A 15842-nucleotide genomic window follows, 5' to 3' on the forward strand; every position below is an offset into this window, starting at 1 on the left:
TATGGAAAGACAACATTTTCTTTACATTTCTTCACATGAAAACTTCAAATAGAATCATTATAATGTGATTTTCTTCTGTGGTCAGTATTTAGGGATTAAAGTAAGAGTTTGGAAATATGTTCTTCCACTAACATTTAAATTATGGCAGCGGTGCTGAGGTTGTAGCTCAGCGGTAGAGCGCTCACCTAGCATGCAAGAGGCACTGGGTTCGATCCTCAGCACCACATAAATGTAAAATAAAGATATTGTGTCCACCTAAAACTTAATAATAATAATAATAAATTATGGCAGCAATTTATTCTGTACCAGAGTAGATATGTCATAGCCCCCTGGCTGGCAGATCTGACTGCAAGAAGGTGAGCTGCCCCATGCTGGCTTTTACAAGTAGTTGGCAACTGGAGTCCCAACATCTAGAAAAGTCTTTTTCACATATTACAAAACACATGGACTTTGAAGAATAACCGGCTAACCTTAACTTGACTAGTTTTAAAATTATATGTTCTATAGCCAGGCACGGTGGTGCACAGCGGTGCACTCCTATAATCCCAGGCGCTTGGGAAGCTGAGGCAGGAGAATCCCAAGTTCAAAGCCAGCCTCAGAAACTTAGCAAGAAAGACCTGTCTCAAAATAAAATATAATGAAAGGCCTGGAGATGTGGCTCATTAGTTAAGCACCCCTGGGTTCAGGCCCCAGTACCAAAAGAGAAAAAAAAAAGATATATTATGTAACTACAGTATTATGAAGAAAGAAAGTGACAATCAAGCAGTTAACCATGAAAGCTGAAAAAACAAGAGCCTCAGAAGCACAGGCTGATGAGCAGTGCTGTGTGTGGGAGAGACCCCTCGCTATCCAACTCACCTGAATGGACCTGTAGGCAAGGCTGTCCTAACTATAGAAATGGATAAGGAACTACCGTCCCAAACTCATGATCTCCTTATAGGAATCACTTCTACCATGAAATTGAGACCGCATGCAAAAATAGCTTCACATCCCATAGTGAGCTCACTTTGATCTACATCCATGCTCAATAGCAAGATTTTTCTTTAAAGTACCATTGAGACACCAAGACGCACATTCTGTAATCCCAGTGACTTGGGAGGCTGAGGCAGGAGGATCGCAAGCTCCTTAGGCTAGCCTGGGCAATTTAGCAAGAGCCTCTGTAAAAAAATAAAAGTGGGGCTGGGGTTGTGGCTCAGCGTTAGAGCGCTTGCCTAGTGCAGGTGAGATACTGGTTTGATCCTCAGCACCACATAAAAATAAGTAAATAATGGGCTGGTGCTGAGGCTGGGGCTCAGTGGTAGCGTACCTGCCTTGTATGTGTGAGGCTCTGGGTTTGATTCTCAGCACCCCATATAAATAAATAAATACAATAAGGTCTATCAACATCTAAAAACAGATTTTTTTAAAAAAAAATAAGTAAGTAGGGAGTGGGGTTTGAGCTCAGTGGCAGAGCACTCACCTAGCATGTGTGAGGCACTGGGTTCAATTCTCAGCACCACATATAAATCAGTCAATCAATTAATTAATTAAAGGTACACTGAAAACTAAAATTAAAAAAATAAGTGAATAAAAATAAAGGCATTATGTTCAACTACAATTAAAAAAATATTTTAAAAATAAAAAGAGCTGGAGATATAGCTCAGTGGTAGAGTGCCCCTGGGTTCAATGTCTAGTACCCACTCCCCTAGAAATACTACTAAGTTAATGGTATCATTCTGGGTATTATTTAGTAATTTACCAAGTATTATTTTCAAAAATGCTGAATTGAGCCAAGTGCTGTGGCTCGCACCTGTAATCCCAGCAGTTTGGGAGGCTGAGGCAGAAGGCTCAAGAGTTCAAAGCCAGGGGCTGGGGTTGTGGCTCAGTGGCAGAGCGCTCGCCTCGCACGTGCGAAACCCTGGGTTCGATCCTCAGCACCACATACAAAAAAATAAACAAGTGAAATAAAGGTGTTGTGTTCAACTACAACTAAAAAAATAAATTAAAAAAAAAAAAAAGAGTTCAAAGCCAGCCTCAGCAACGGTGAGGTGCTAAACAACTCAGTGAGACCCTATGTCTAATAAAATACAAAATTGGGCTGGGGATGAGTTCAATCCCTGGTATCTAAATAAATAAATAAATAAATAAATAAATAGAAATGATGAATTGAACGTAAACTGGTTTAGTGGTGGTAGAGAACAGTCTGGTGGATCCTTGACTAGTTAACCATAGAATTACCATATGACCTAGCAACTCCACTCTGAGGTATATACCCAAAGTAATTTAAGGCTATATTCACGGCTGGGGTGTAGCTCAGTGATTGAGTACTTGCCTAGCATGACTGAGGTCCTAGGTGCAATCCTCAGCACTGGGGTGAGGGGAAAGTATTCAAGCCGATGCTTGTCTATAAATGTTCATTATTCGTAACTGCCAAGAGGTAGAAACAACCCAAATGTCTATCAGGATGAATGAATAAATAGAATATGTATATATATATATATATATATATATATATCCATATCCTAAAACATCACTTGTCCATAAAAAGGAAAATCAGAAATATTGTTACAATATTTTATAATGAGGAAGAAACTTGCAAAATGATGCTAACTGAAAGAAGGCAGACACAAAAGAGCACACATGTGGTATAATTCCATTTATATGAAATATCCAGAATAGGTAAATCCATAGAGAATAAAAGTAGATTGGCAGTTGTCAGGGGTTGGGGGGAGGAGGAATGGAATAAGAGTCAGACACTTCATTTTGAGGTGACTGAAATATTTCAGAACTAGACAGAAGTGGTGGTTGCAGAACACTGTGAAGGCACTATATTCAACTTAATTGATCACTTAATAGTGGTTAATTTTATTAATTTTTGCCTTAATTTTATTAATTTTTCCATACTGGGAATTGAACCCAGGAGTTTGTGTATGCTTAGCAAGCACTCTACCACTGAGCTACACGGGGCCATATCTCCAGCCCTTTTTATTTTTTATCTTGAGACCAGGTCTCCCTAAGTTGCTTAAAGCCATGCTAAATAGCTAGGGCTGGCCTCAAACTTGAAATCCCCCTGCCTCAACCTCCTAAAGTATGCACCATGGGCCCCCCTTTTCTTTTTTTTTTACAAAGTAAAATCATGACTCACGTAAAAATCACATATTTTTCACCTTATTAGTTAAAAAGGGAATCAGTAAGATGTTAAAACCAATTCAAAGGGTATTTGAAGCCAGGCATGGAAACGCCTGCCTATAATCTCAGTGGATCTGGACACTGAAGCAGGAGAATCACAAGTTCAAAGACAGCCTCAGCAAAAAGTAAGGCCCTAAGCAACTCAGTGATGAATGAATAAATAGAATGTGTATACCAGGATATACACAATGTGTATATTAGAGACAGGGTCTCACTGAGACCCTATCTCTAAATAAAATACAAAATAGAGTTGGGGTTGTGGCTCAGTGGTTGAGTGGCCCTGAGTTCAATCCTTGGTACCACCACCCCAAAGAAAACAACAAAAAAAGGGTATTTGAGAATCTAGGATATTTACATGAGGATAAGACTGCTACTTAAGTAGAAAATGAGTTAATGTTCAACAAGGCTGTGCACTGTAATGTCAGGGTTATCTGTTTTACCACATAGAAATTCCCTGAATCTCCAGTGGGCAAAAGTCTACAGATGAATCCATGCTCCTATAGTACTTTAACACAGTCCAGACAACAGAAAGTCAAGCCTGTTGCTGCACTGAAAGAAAACCTGGTAATGTCTTCTGTTTCCAAGTTTTCAATATCATCTATGTCTGCCTGTCAGTCCAACAGGGGTTAATCATGTGGTTTCCTGGACGACAGCTAAATTTCTCATCACTTATCAGTAAACAGTCATTCTGATTTTGTATACCAGTATTGCAGTGGATAGAGAATCCGTGTCCATTCCTGAAAGATGGAACTGCTCTTATTGAGCTGGGTTCCTCTAAGGCCAGAGGCCTGCAGAAAATTCACCAAGGCGGGAACAAATTTGACCTGGTGAAATATTTCTTCATAGATAACCTTTTGGCCTCTCCCCTCAGAGAGAAAAAAAAAAGAAACACTTTTCTTATTTTGGACTTAACTTCATTTTTGGCCTAAACCATTTTTTTTTTTTTCAGATCTCAAACTAATATGCTTAATCATTTATGTGCTCTCTGGCTTTTGAGATGAATTGTATTGTCGAAGGAAGTTTGCTAAACACCAATTACTACTGAATGCCTGGAGATTTATTTATTTATTTTTTAAAGAGAGAACGAGAGAGATAGAGAGAGAGAGAATTTTTAATATTTATTTTTTAGTTTTCGGTGGACACAACATATTTGTTTGTATGTGGTGCTGAGGATCGAACCCGGGCCGCACGCATGCCAGACGAGTGCGCTACCGCTTGAGCCACATCCCCAGCCCCATGCCTGGAGATTTAGTCAGGTAAATTGTTTGGACCAACTGAACAATTTGCCTCTCAAATGTATTCATTGGAAGGATTTGTCCCTGGATATTTGTACTGAAACCCAAAATCAAAACATCACACTCATTAACAAGAAATTGTTCTGATATAGAAGGTAAAAGGGAATGTAAAGCATGGTTTCTGAATCAATCATGCCACTTAAATGCCACCAAATGTGAGTTCGACATATTGCAACAAACCCCTCTCCTGGCCTTGTATCTTGCTCTCCACTTGTTCCAACGGGACTCAGCATGTGCACACCAAGAGGTGACCTGAAATGGAGGCTGGGGTCATTGTCACCTTGAGTGTGTAGAAAACCAGGGATTGGCCAAGAAGTATCATCCATAGCTCATGAATTGGAGCAAATGGTAGAAACTGGCTGAACTACACATTGCAAAATAGGATGCAAAGCCTGGACAGAGCAGTTACCCCCCAATTTCCAAATAACCAACAGCTGATTGGTAGGTAGAATATATGATACCCAAAAATCTATATTTGCCTCTTCAGGAATTTGATCCACTTGAGGAATAAACTGTTCAATTAAAGAATCCTTTGAAGGATTTGATCTGCAGGGACAAATTGTTCAGCTGATGCGATTACTACTTAAAATCATTCTAAGTAAACTGAATCACTGGACCCAAATTGGAGGGGATATAAGTGAATACAGAACCCTTGTGTCTTGGTAAGGAAGCTGTGTTCCTTCCCATGAGATAACTATCGCTCATTTCCTTCCTGGTTTTTAAATTCTCCTGCTCTTTGTGAATGTTTATGGCAAGGATGTGATGTTGAGGAAAACACTGGCTGGTATTGCATTCAAGTGCTCCTTCTGTGAAAACCATTTTCAATCTGGATTACAAATCTCTTTTTTTTTTTTTTTTAGTTGCCCATGGATTTTTTTTACTTTATTTGTTTACTTATATGTGGTGCTGAAGATCAAACCCAGGGCCTCACACATGCCAGGCAAGCGCTCTACCACTGAGCCACAACCCCAGTCCAAAAATCTTTATTCTTTGACCTAGTTCGACCACCACTTGATAGCAGTGTATGAGATGTGATGCGTTTTAAGATGATATCGTGCTGAACTGTGTATGTTTAAGAATTACCTGTTTCATCTATAAGCAATGAGCTGTCCAATCTGTTTCTTTGGAGTCCTGGGGTTTGGAGCAAAATCAGCCAGCTCTGCTACTCAGAGTGAATTTAAATGAGAGAACTACTAAGAGCTATTGTCATCTCCTTCATTCAGATGAACCTGGAACCTCCCAGTCACCTTGTTGTTTTCAAAACTTGCACCCTGGAGTATTACAGGCATGTTGAGCAAGAAAACATTTGGGGCCCTCCCTATTCAGGCAAAACTGAACCCCGATGACATCACCGTGTATCAATCCATCCAGAAAAGACCTGGTTCAGGGAAGCAAGACTTTAGGACTCTCTCTTCCATTTACTAATTGGAACATAATTTACTGAGCTGATTGTTCAGTGTTCCCGCTATTGTAGGAGCTTCAAAAACAGACTAGACAGGTATTTTCCCCTCCATGGTTTCAGGAAGCCCTTTCTTTCTTAAAGGGCTACTTGGTGTGGACGGGGAAGTCATGGGATTCTCTCTCCTCTATCCCTGGGCTTGAGGCATGAGCAATGGATTAAAGGGAGTGGGAGTTATTGGGGGGATGAGGGAAAAGAGGCTGACCTCTGTTAGAAAGGAAGCAGAGAACTGCTGACTCCCCCAAGTCTGGGGAAGGGGTCAGTGTTGACACCTTTGAGGTATCATGGGACATCTGTGCTGTTTACACCTGCAGCAGGTGTGAAGAGCGGCTATGAAGCTTCTGATGGGGGTGAGGTGAGTGTGTTGTCCTCAGAAGCAGCAGGCCAGGCTCAGAGTGCGGGGTGGGTGGGATGGGATGAGAAGCCCCACTTCAAACTTCAAACAGAGCCCTGGGGCTGACTCATGTCCACACAGCTGGCAGGCTGGGCCCCTTCCTGGTTTATGAACTGAGCAAGTCCAAGTTCTTACACAATCAGACAACAGGGAAAGGATTCCCCGGGATTGACCAGTGTGGCAATTTCTCACCTTGTGGAGTAGTAGAGGCCTAATTGAATGTCATTTGATTTAGAAAACTAAGTAGTAAGATGAGTTCTGACCTGGGCATGAGAAACTGAACCTGTCCTTACTAAGTTAGGCGGGGCTATGCCTGGCCAGCTCTGCTCCCTGATCCCAAGATCCAGAATTCTCTGAACAATTTACTAAATCATTGGTTCTCAAAGTTCTCTTTTAATACAGTTTCTGGGTCATCAAAGGGAATACTTCTTCCAAACTCCAAAACCTGCCTGCCACCCTCATTCATATTCAGACTTCTGACCTGGCCTTTGAGCCCTGATGACCTAGTGCTACGCTGTGTCCCTGTGGCCAGGAGAAGAGGCCTGGGTGCTGCTCACACACGGTCCGCCCGAGCCTCTTTCCTAGGGCTGCCATAACAAAGCACCTGGACCAACACAGACTTGTTCTGTCATGGTTCTGGAGCTCAGAAGTCCAAAATCAAGGTGTTGGCAGAGCCACACTCCCTCCAAAGGCCCTTGGGAGTTTCCTCCCTTTCTTCTTGAAGCTCCTAGTGGCTTCTGGCCCCTTCACTCCAGCCTCTGGCTCCACCTTCACATGGCCTTCTTCCTGGTGTCTCCTTGAGCCTCTGAGCCTGTGTATGTTTCTGGTCCTTTAAGGACACCAGACATTGATCCAGTCAGGCCTCATCTTAATTTGATTACATCTTCTATACTTTCTTTCTTTCTTTCTTTTTTTTTTTTTTTTTTTTGCAGTGCTGAGTGGAACCTCATGTTAGGCAAGCACTCTGCCACTGAGCTATGTCCCCAGCCCTGCGTCTCTTTTTAGTCTCTGCTTTTTCATGTTGTTGTTTTGCTGTTTCTTTTGATTTTTCATAACTCATACTTGCCTCTGTTGTCCTTTCAATACCTGCCAGTCTCTCTCCTGCCTGCCGGGATGAAGTCTTATTTTCCCCATCGGGTCATTACTTGTTGAGGATCGGGATGGACATATGCCTCATGTCTGGCCATGTCCCCCCAACACCGAACTGGGGATTGAACCCAGGAGCAAACTGGGGATTGAACCTCAAACCTTTTTATTTTGAGATAAGTTCTCACTAAGTTGCCCAGTTGGCCTTGAATTCGAGATCCTTCTGTCTCAGCTAGTGGAGTAGCTGGGATTAGAGGCGTGCACCACTGTGCCAGGCTGATTCCCACTTCTCCTGTTTTTGGAGAGGAGTCAAAGGGAGTGATAGGTTTGAATTCAGATTGGCTATTCAGGGGTGGGGTAATTTTTTTGTGTGTATATGGTGCTGGGGATTCAAACCCAACGCCTTGTGTATGTGAGGCAAGCACTCTACCAACTGAGCTATATTCCCCACTCCCAGCTGTTCAGGGAGTGAGTTCTGATTGGCTTTTCATCCCCATTCCCCATGTTGCTCATATAGGAAGCCATGAACTTGGGGCCGCAAAGAAGACGTTCTGCCTCTGGCCTGGAATATTGTTAACTCCTAGCTGTTGTTCCTGTGTCAGATTTTAAAAATTGAAAAGGGGGGTTGGGGCTGGGAATGCAGTTAAGTGGTAAAGTGCCCTGGATTCAAGGTCCTGTGCCACAAAATAAATAAATAAACGGCAAGACCCACTCAATATGGCCAAGATACAGAACTGGGCAGTCTGCTCCTTCCGTGGCCCTCCACATTTCAGGAAATGACACTGGCATTCCCAGAGTGGCTCACCTCCTCGACTGTTCTACCTCTCTCTCTTCATCTCATCCATCAGTCCTCTTGGTATCTCTCCACAACTCAGGCTCCACCTTGCATCTTAAACCTGATCACCTCTCACCTCTCCACTGTCACCACTGACCTAGGCCACTTTCACATCGAGACCACAAGGACCTCCCTACTGGACTCTCTTAACCTCTTGTGCTCTGTTAAACTTAATTCCCATTATATCTCATCACTGCTAATAAATCTAGCAGCATCCCTTGCAAAGAGAATAAATCCAATCCCCTGGTCAGACTGTCCTCCCTACTGACCTGCCTGCCCTCATCCAGATATCCCCCTCTTCCTCTTCTTTCTGACCCTCAAACACATCCAGCTTGTTCTCGAGGCAGGATGCTAATCTCTCTGAAACCTAACCTGTCTCTACTCCACTTTCCCCACTTGTAAAATGGGTGATAACGCTGACATCCTGCCTAGGTTTTTTTTTTTTTTTTTTTTTCCTAAATAGGCTGGGCTCCTAGCTCCTTGGCTAGAAGAGGTCTGGCTTGAGGTGGCAATGAGCAGATGACCTTGGGGTTCTTTTAGGTGAATACTTAACTTTGCTTCACTCTTCTTGGACAGGTTAATACCCCCTTGCTTCCCTCCACCCTTGCTTCTCCTCTCTTGAGGACTTCTTCTCTTCCTCAGGGCGCTAGGGGAGAGAGGAGGAAGAGACAGTGATAAGCACTTCTTCCAACATTTTGTGTTTTTATTTTATTGTTAAATTTTCTTTATTTTATTTTTATTTTTTTGTGGTACTGGGGATTGAACCCAGGGCCTTGTGCATGCAAGGCAAGCTCTCTATCAACTGAGCCATATCCCCAGCCCCTCATTTTTGTCATTTTAAATAAGTTCATTTGGTTTCGTTTTTTAATAAATTTGTTCAGCCAGGTGTGTGATGCTCACCTGTAATCCTAGCAACTTGGGAGACTGAGGCAGGAGGATCACAAGTGTAAAGCCAGCTTCAGCAAAAAGTGAGGTGTTAAGCAACTCAGTGAGACCCTGTCTCTAAATAAAATCCAAAATAGGGCTGGGGATGCGGCTCAGTGGTCCGGTGTCAATCCCCGTACTAAAAAAAAAAAAAAAAAAAAATCAGCTTCAGCAACTTAGTGAGACCTTGTCTCCAAAAAAAAAAAAAAAAAGTGGGAGGGGGGCTGGGGATGTGGCTAAGTGGTTAAGCGCCCTTGGATTCACTCTCTAGTATTATTTAAATAGAAACTGGTTCTAATAACCTGATCCTCAGAGAGGCCTGCATGGCTCCCCACAGCCACCAGGGGGTGACTTTCGCGGTCACCGCAGCGCTCCCAGCGCGGGCTCCCTTTCTCAAGGGAAGACCAACCAGTGCTGGGCAGGCTCTCTCAGGTCTCAGAGGGCAGCAGGAAACCGCTGCTGTCTGGTGGCCGGCAGGTGGACCAGGTGACCGGCGTGTTGCCAGCCGCCCGGGGCCTTGGTGCAGGTGCCACGAAGTGTATCCTGCTAAGGATCATTAGTTTGCCAGGGCTGTGTGCCGGAAATGAAACCGAGTCTCGGGTTTGGAGGCTGAAGTTCAAGGTCAAGGTGATGTGGTGCTGCTTCCTCTGAGGACTTTGGGCTTTTGTAGGGCTGCCCTCCTCCTGACTGGTGTCTCTTCCCCTTCTTGTGAAGACACCTGTCATCCTGTATCCCCTACCTTGGGAATTAGGGACCCACCCCAATGACCTCACTTTGACTTAATCACCTCTTTAAAGACCTGAAGAACTTTCTTTCAAATACTTTACACCCTAAGTCCAGGGCTTAATAGGAATGCTGGGGAGGGGGGCAATTCAGACGGTGACTCACTGGATTCAGTTCTCTTCACTGACCAGGATGTTAGAGATGGAGCTGCCCCCACTGGATGACTGAGGCAAGGAGAGGAGGAGGGGAGGGAATCCCAGTGAGGAACGAGGTGGGGGCTGGTGGAAAGGCCCAAGATGCCAGTGGTGTGAGGAGGGATGGTATGGATCTGGCTGAGCGTCACGTGGCCAGTGACCTGCTGTTGCTGGACAGAGCTGGGTCACCCCTCTGCTCTATGAGGAGAGGCCTGGGCATGGGAGGACACCACCTGCACTGGCCATCTGGTCACTCGAGTGGGGACCACAGTGCTAATCTTAGTCACCTCCAGGATGAAGCTGCTTTATGCCCGGGGTGATGGAAAAAGCAAAATAAATTCAGGGTCCAGATCAGGCCAACCGAGCTCATCAGAACAGGGCCATTTGTACTGCTCAGGAAGGTCATGAAAGGGTCATGGAAGATCATGACCGGACCTAGGGGGACCAGGGAGCCTCTTTTAAATCTAGTCCCCTCTCTGGTCCTCTCCTTTGCTCTGCTTTTTGGCGCTCCTCCTTAAGAGACTGTGGCAGCAGGGCAGCCTCCAACACAAGGGTCAGAAGGTGCCACCTCCTCCCATCTGCCGCGCGTGCCCCACGTATCATCGTCCCACCTGGGTGTAGTAATAGCTGCAGCCTGTGGGCCTTCTGACTCCTCTCAGCTGCTGCTTCCCTTAAGCAGGACATGTCCCTGCATGTCCTCACTGTATTCTCAAACATGAATCCATCTCCCGAAGCAACTGGAAGATGCCCCTGGCTCCATCCAGCCTTCCCAATTACCAGAGGAGATTCTGAGAAAGCAACTTGAAACCCAGCTAAGGAAGGGGGCATGATTTTGCTCTTCCGAGGTGCCGGGGATACCACGTCACTGTAGTGCTTATATGAAGAAAGCACATTCCACATTCGTTGGGAAACCAAGGGCTACAAAAATCTAGTGAAAGTTAAACAACAACAACAACAAAAAAAAGCAATAAGATTCTTGCAGAATCCAGGGAAGACTGCACTGCCTCTCCTCTTTCTCGGGATGAGCTCAGTTTTTCCTTTCAAGGAACATGCCAAGTGTTTCCAAAGGACAGACTCTGTCTATGTCATTATCCAGGGCAGTGGCTGGTGCTAGCAACGTGGTGGTCCCAACATGGCTGAGGAGGCAGTGGGGGTGGTTTAGGTGGAAGCAGAGAGCTGGAGGCAGCAAACAGCCAGGCCCCAGGAATCTGGGCCTCACTCTCAGGAGTGTCAAAAGGGAGCCACACAACTGAGACCCTTGTGGAAAGTCTTTCTGAATATCTGGTACTGCAATTGCAAGTGGAAAGTTTAGGTGATAATGAACATCAAGATTCCCAAACAGGGAGCAGAGGGGAGAAGCTCATTTTCTTTATTTTTTAAAAAATTTTTAGTTGTAGACAGACACAATACCTTTATTTTATTTGTTTATATTTTTTTAATGTGATGCTGGGGGTCGAACCCAGTGCCTCATGCATGCTAGGTAAGCGCTGCACCACTGGGCCACAACCCCAGCCTGAGAAGCTCATTTTCCTCTGGGAGTGTGGACTCCGTTTTCTTGGGGACAAATAACATCTGCTACTGAGTTTCTTGCTAAACAGGCCAATAATCAGGGAACTAGAGTAACTTGGAGGAAACTCTGAGGCAAAAAGGCAGGGGGTGGACCCTTGCTCTGGCCTTCCAGACACGTCCCCCACCCCCACCCACCCCCGCTCTCCCCCCCCACAGCCCACAAGCCGCCACTGCCAAGTATTTCTGAAGCGCATTCCCCACCCATTTTTCCATAGCCCACACCTTCCCTTCCCCCAGGCTGAGGGGCCGCTGGGTCGGTGGAGTTTGGGGTGATGTGCTTCATTATAAAATGTGTTTACGGTGATCAAATAACACACCCTAGCTGCCTGAAAATTTAAAAACACAGAGGGACACAAGAAGAAATGAAAAATGTCCTGTTATCCAAACACTCAGAGAACATCGCTGATAATATTGTAATGCGTTTCCTTCTGGTCTTGTTTTTCAATGCCTGCTTTGAAAAAAAAAAAAAAATCCAGAGGCTGGGGGGATGGAGAGTGTGGCTTTGTGGGAGAGTGAATGCTTATCATATGCAAGGCCCTGGGTTTAATCCCCAGCACCAAAGAGCGGGGCAGAAATTAAGGAAAAATCTCACAGGTCAAATTAGAAAGAAAGCAAAGTAAGTAAGAAAGAAAGAAGAAAAAAAAATCAACATAGGGTGTCCATCTATCTATCTTGACTTTTGCATTTGACATTCTGTCATGAGCATTTTTTCCTTGGGTGGTGTTCTTTGAGAGAATTCCTCAGAACCAGGGAAACCTACCAGGCAGGCGGTCTCTCAGAAAGCAAAGGGTGTAAACAGGGGGGTCGGACCTGAGGGCTGGATCTTGCCCGAGCCTGGTGCCCCATCCAGGCTCAGGCAGAGTGGTTGGCCTGCTCACGCCAAGCTTCCTCTCATGGGCCCTTCTGAAGCTTTCCACAGCTTCGACATCAACGGCACTTTTGTCTGCTCTACTTGGGGGAGAGGGCCGCATAGTCTGTTTTTTGTGTCCTTGATGGATCCAACCCAAGTTCGATGGACCCATGTGCTTGCTCAGTTTCCCTCGATGGCCTCGTTCCAAGAACAGCTCAGAAGCCAAGGAAACCAGAATCCCTGCCTCTGCAGCCAAAATGGACAGGCTGTTTCCTGATACTGCATGAGTGAGTGTGTGTGTGTGTGTGTGTGTGTGTGTGTGTGTGTGTGAAGTGAGACTTGACCTGAGATTTTATATGATAGTAAGAAACAGCTCAGCGCTAGGGCTGCTGCTTTCCCTGCTTGCATTTTTGCAAATGAATCTGCTCCTCAGCTGGAGCAGAATTTTGCTGATGATGAAAATAATAGTGTTTCTGTTAGTGTGCTTGTTTTTTTGGTACCGGGGACTGAACCAGGGGTGCTCTGCTACTGAGCTACATCCTCAGCCCTTTCTATCTTTTGAGACAGGGTCTTATTGAGCCATGGAGGTTGGTCTTGAGCTTGCAGTCCCCTGCCTCCACCCCCCTGAGTCTCTCTGGGATTACCAGCGTGAGCCACCACTCCAGCTCATAGTGTCTTAGTGGATGCGTAGCCTCCTTCGTTGTGAGCAACAGTGCAGGTGACCTGTTACCTAGTGCTACAGTTGGGGTGCCTTCTGAGTGTACTCAGAGTGTCCATTGTGATTGAAACCCTGGTCCACAGGGTGGCGCTATGGTGAGGTAGAGGGAGGTGGGTCTTGTGGGAGGTTCTTAGGTCTTGGAGGATGGGTGTCCCCTTGCAGGAGGTCATGGGACCCCACTCTCTTTCTGGCTTCTGTTTGAGATGAGACCACGGGCTTCTACTTTTTTTGGCTTCCCTAACTGAACTTTGGTGCCAATTAAATAAGTTGCTATTACTCTACCTCCAGTCCTTGTCAATCGCCATTCTTTCTAACAACTGACTTAACTTTTAATATAAATTAGCACATATTCTAGATTTTCCTTATGTTCTCATTCATATTCATTTATTCAACACAAAATTATTGAGCAGGGCACAGTAGCACACAACTGTGATCCCATCTACCTAGGAAGCAGAGACAGGAGGATCGAAAGCTCAATACCAGTCCCCGCAATTTAGTGAGCCCCTCAAAAGTTTAGCAAGCCCCTGTCTCAAAATAAGAAAAATAAAAAGGACTGTGGATGTGGCTCAGTGGTAAACACTCCTGGGTTCAATCCCCAGTTTTTTTTGAGCGCCCTCACCCATGAACAAGCAAAACACCTGCCCACGTGAAGCTTATGTTCTTAAACTGCCGCAGTCTGGCTGGGCACAAAATAACCGAGCGGCCATGAGGCACTGGTAGGTTCAAACAGGAACTCCTTTATTGCCCCAACTCCCACGAATGCCACCCATGCGGCCCTTCGAGGAACACCACACACCAACCCGGAACTCCCTCCTCTGGACTTCACCAACCAACCCAAACTCTCCAGGAACACCACCCCCCCCAGCTCAAGAACTCAAAAGTAGCGGGTGCCCGGAGGCAGCAGGAGCCTCCCTATTGCCAGTCAGCAGGGGTCTATATACAACTGAATACACAGCCTGTTTCAATCCAGCATCATCCAGTCACAGCAATTAAACACAGCTTAACTTAATTATCATCATCTTAATGGCTCACTGGCATCACCTCTCAACCATTCCTTCTGGCAAAATGCCAGGGGCCATTCTGACTCAGCTGTGGCTCTCAACATTAAACAATAAACTGATTAAAAAAATTATAATCTGCCGGCTTCCGTTTGGGGCTGGGGATGTGGCTCAAGCAGTAGCTCGCTCGCCTGGCATGCGTGCGGCCCGGGTTCGATCCTCAGACCACATACAAACAAAGATGTTGTGTCTGCCGAGAACTAAAAAATAAATATTAAAAAAATTCTCTCTCTCTCTCCTCTCTCACAATCTCTCTTTTAAAAAAATTATAATCTAGTGCAGAATGGCAATAAGAGATTAGTAAAACGAGAGGGATTTATGCAAAAATCTGAGGCAGGGGCATTGCCAGAGCAGGGGACAGGCACACCAACCCTGAGGTGGCATCTCAGGAGGACTTTTGCTCCAGGTAGTGGAATACTGGTCAAGAACGGCTGAACCAGGGCTGCAGCAGTAGCTCAGTGGTAGAGCGCTTGCCTAGCATGTGTGAGGCATGGGTTTGATCCTCAGCACCACATAAATATAAATAAAATAAATGTATAAAAAATACAATAACATTATCTTTAAAAAAAAAAAAAAAAAGAAAGAAAAAGAAGAATGGCTGAGCCAGGCACGGTGGCACACACCTGTAATCTCAGCAGCTCAGGAGGTTGAGGCAGGAGGATCCCGAGTTCAAAGCCAGCCTCAGCAACAGTGAGGCACTAAGTAACTCAGTGAGACCCTGTCTCTGCAACTTAGTGACAAAATAGGGCTGGGAATATGGCTCAGTGGTTGAGTGCCCCTGAGATCAATCTTCGTACCCCATCCCCCCAAAAAAAAGAATGGCTGAGACCAACGTTCTTAGAGTGTGATCTGGGGAATCCTTGGAATCCCCAAGACCTTTTCAAGGCATCTGAAGGTTGAAGTATTTTCACAATAACCCCAAGACCACCTTCATTCTTTCATGATTATAAACTAGGGAGTGAAATGTGATATCACAACAGACCCAATGCTAAAGCAAACAGGAAAATCCAGCAGCCTCCTGTGAATTCAGAGGCTGAAGAGTTTTGCTGGGAGGTAAACAACAGTTCTTACTAATTTTCTTTTTTTGAAAAATATAACAATATTTCACAAAAATGTGTTGTTTATATTAACCTGTAAATAGCACTCATAAACCAAATCTCTTTGGGATCCTCGATAATTTTTCAGAGTTCCTAGGGCTCCTGAGGCCAAAAGTGAGAGAGCTGGCCTAACCCACGAGGCCAAGGTGCGTGCTGTGCTCCCTCACCTAACCTAAGGTGCAGAGAGGAGCGGTGCGTTCTGGAGAGAGACAGTGCTGCAGCCAAGATGCTGCAGACCCAGGCACGCTGCCTTCCCACGTGGCTGCTGGGATGTAGCTCAGGGGCAGATGGATTCCATCCCCAGGACCAAACAAAAGCTCCATAACCCTGTATATGCAATTTTTTTTTATAAAAGACCCTCAAAAGGGTGGTCACGGACTTCCTTGACCGTTCTTGGATTTCTGTTTACCTTCCACAGATAAGGGGGCACTGTTGTGTTAGGCTAACCTTCCCAGCCTTTGTATATAGGACC

This window comes from Spermophilus citellus (genome assembly GCF_964194105.1).
Source record: "Spermophilus citellus genome assembly, chromosome: 17".
Classification (NCBI taxonomy): Eukaryota; Metazoa; Chordata; class Mammalia; order Rodentia; family Sciuridae; genus Spermophilus; species Spermophilus citellus.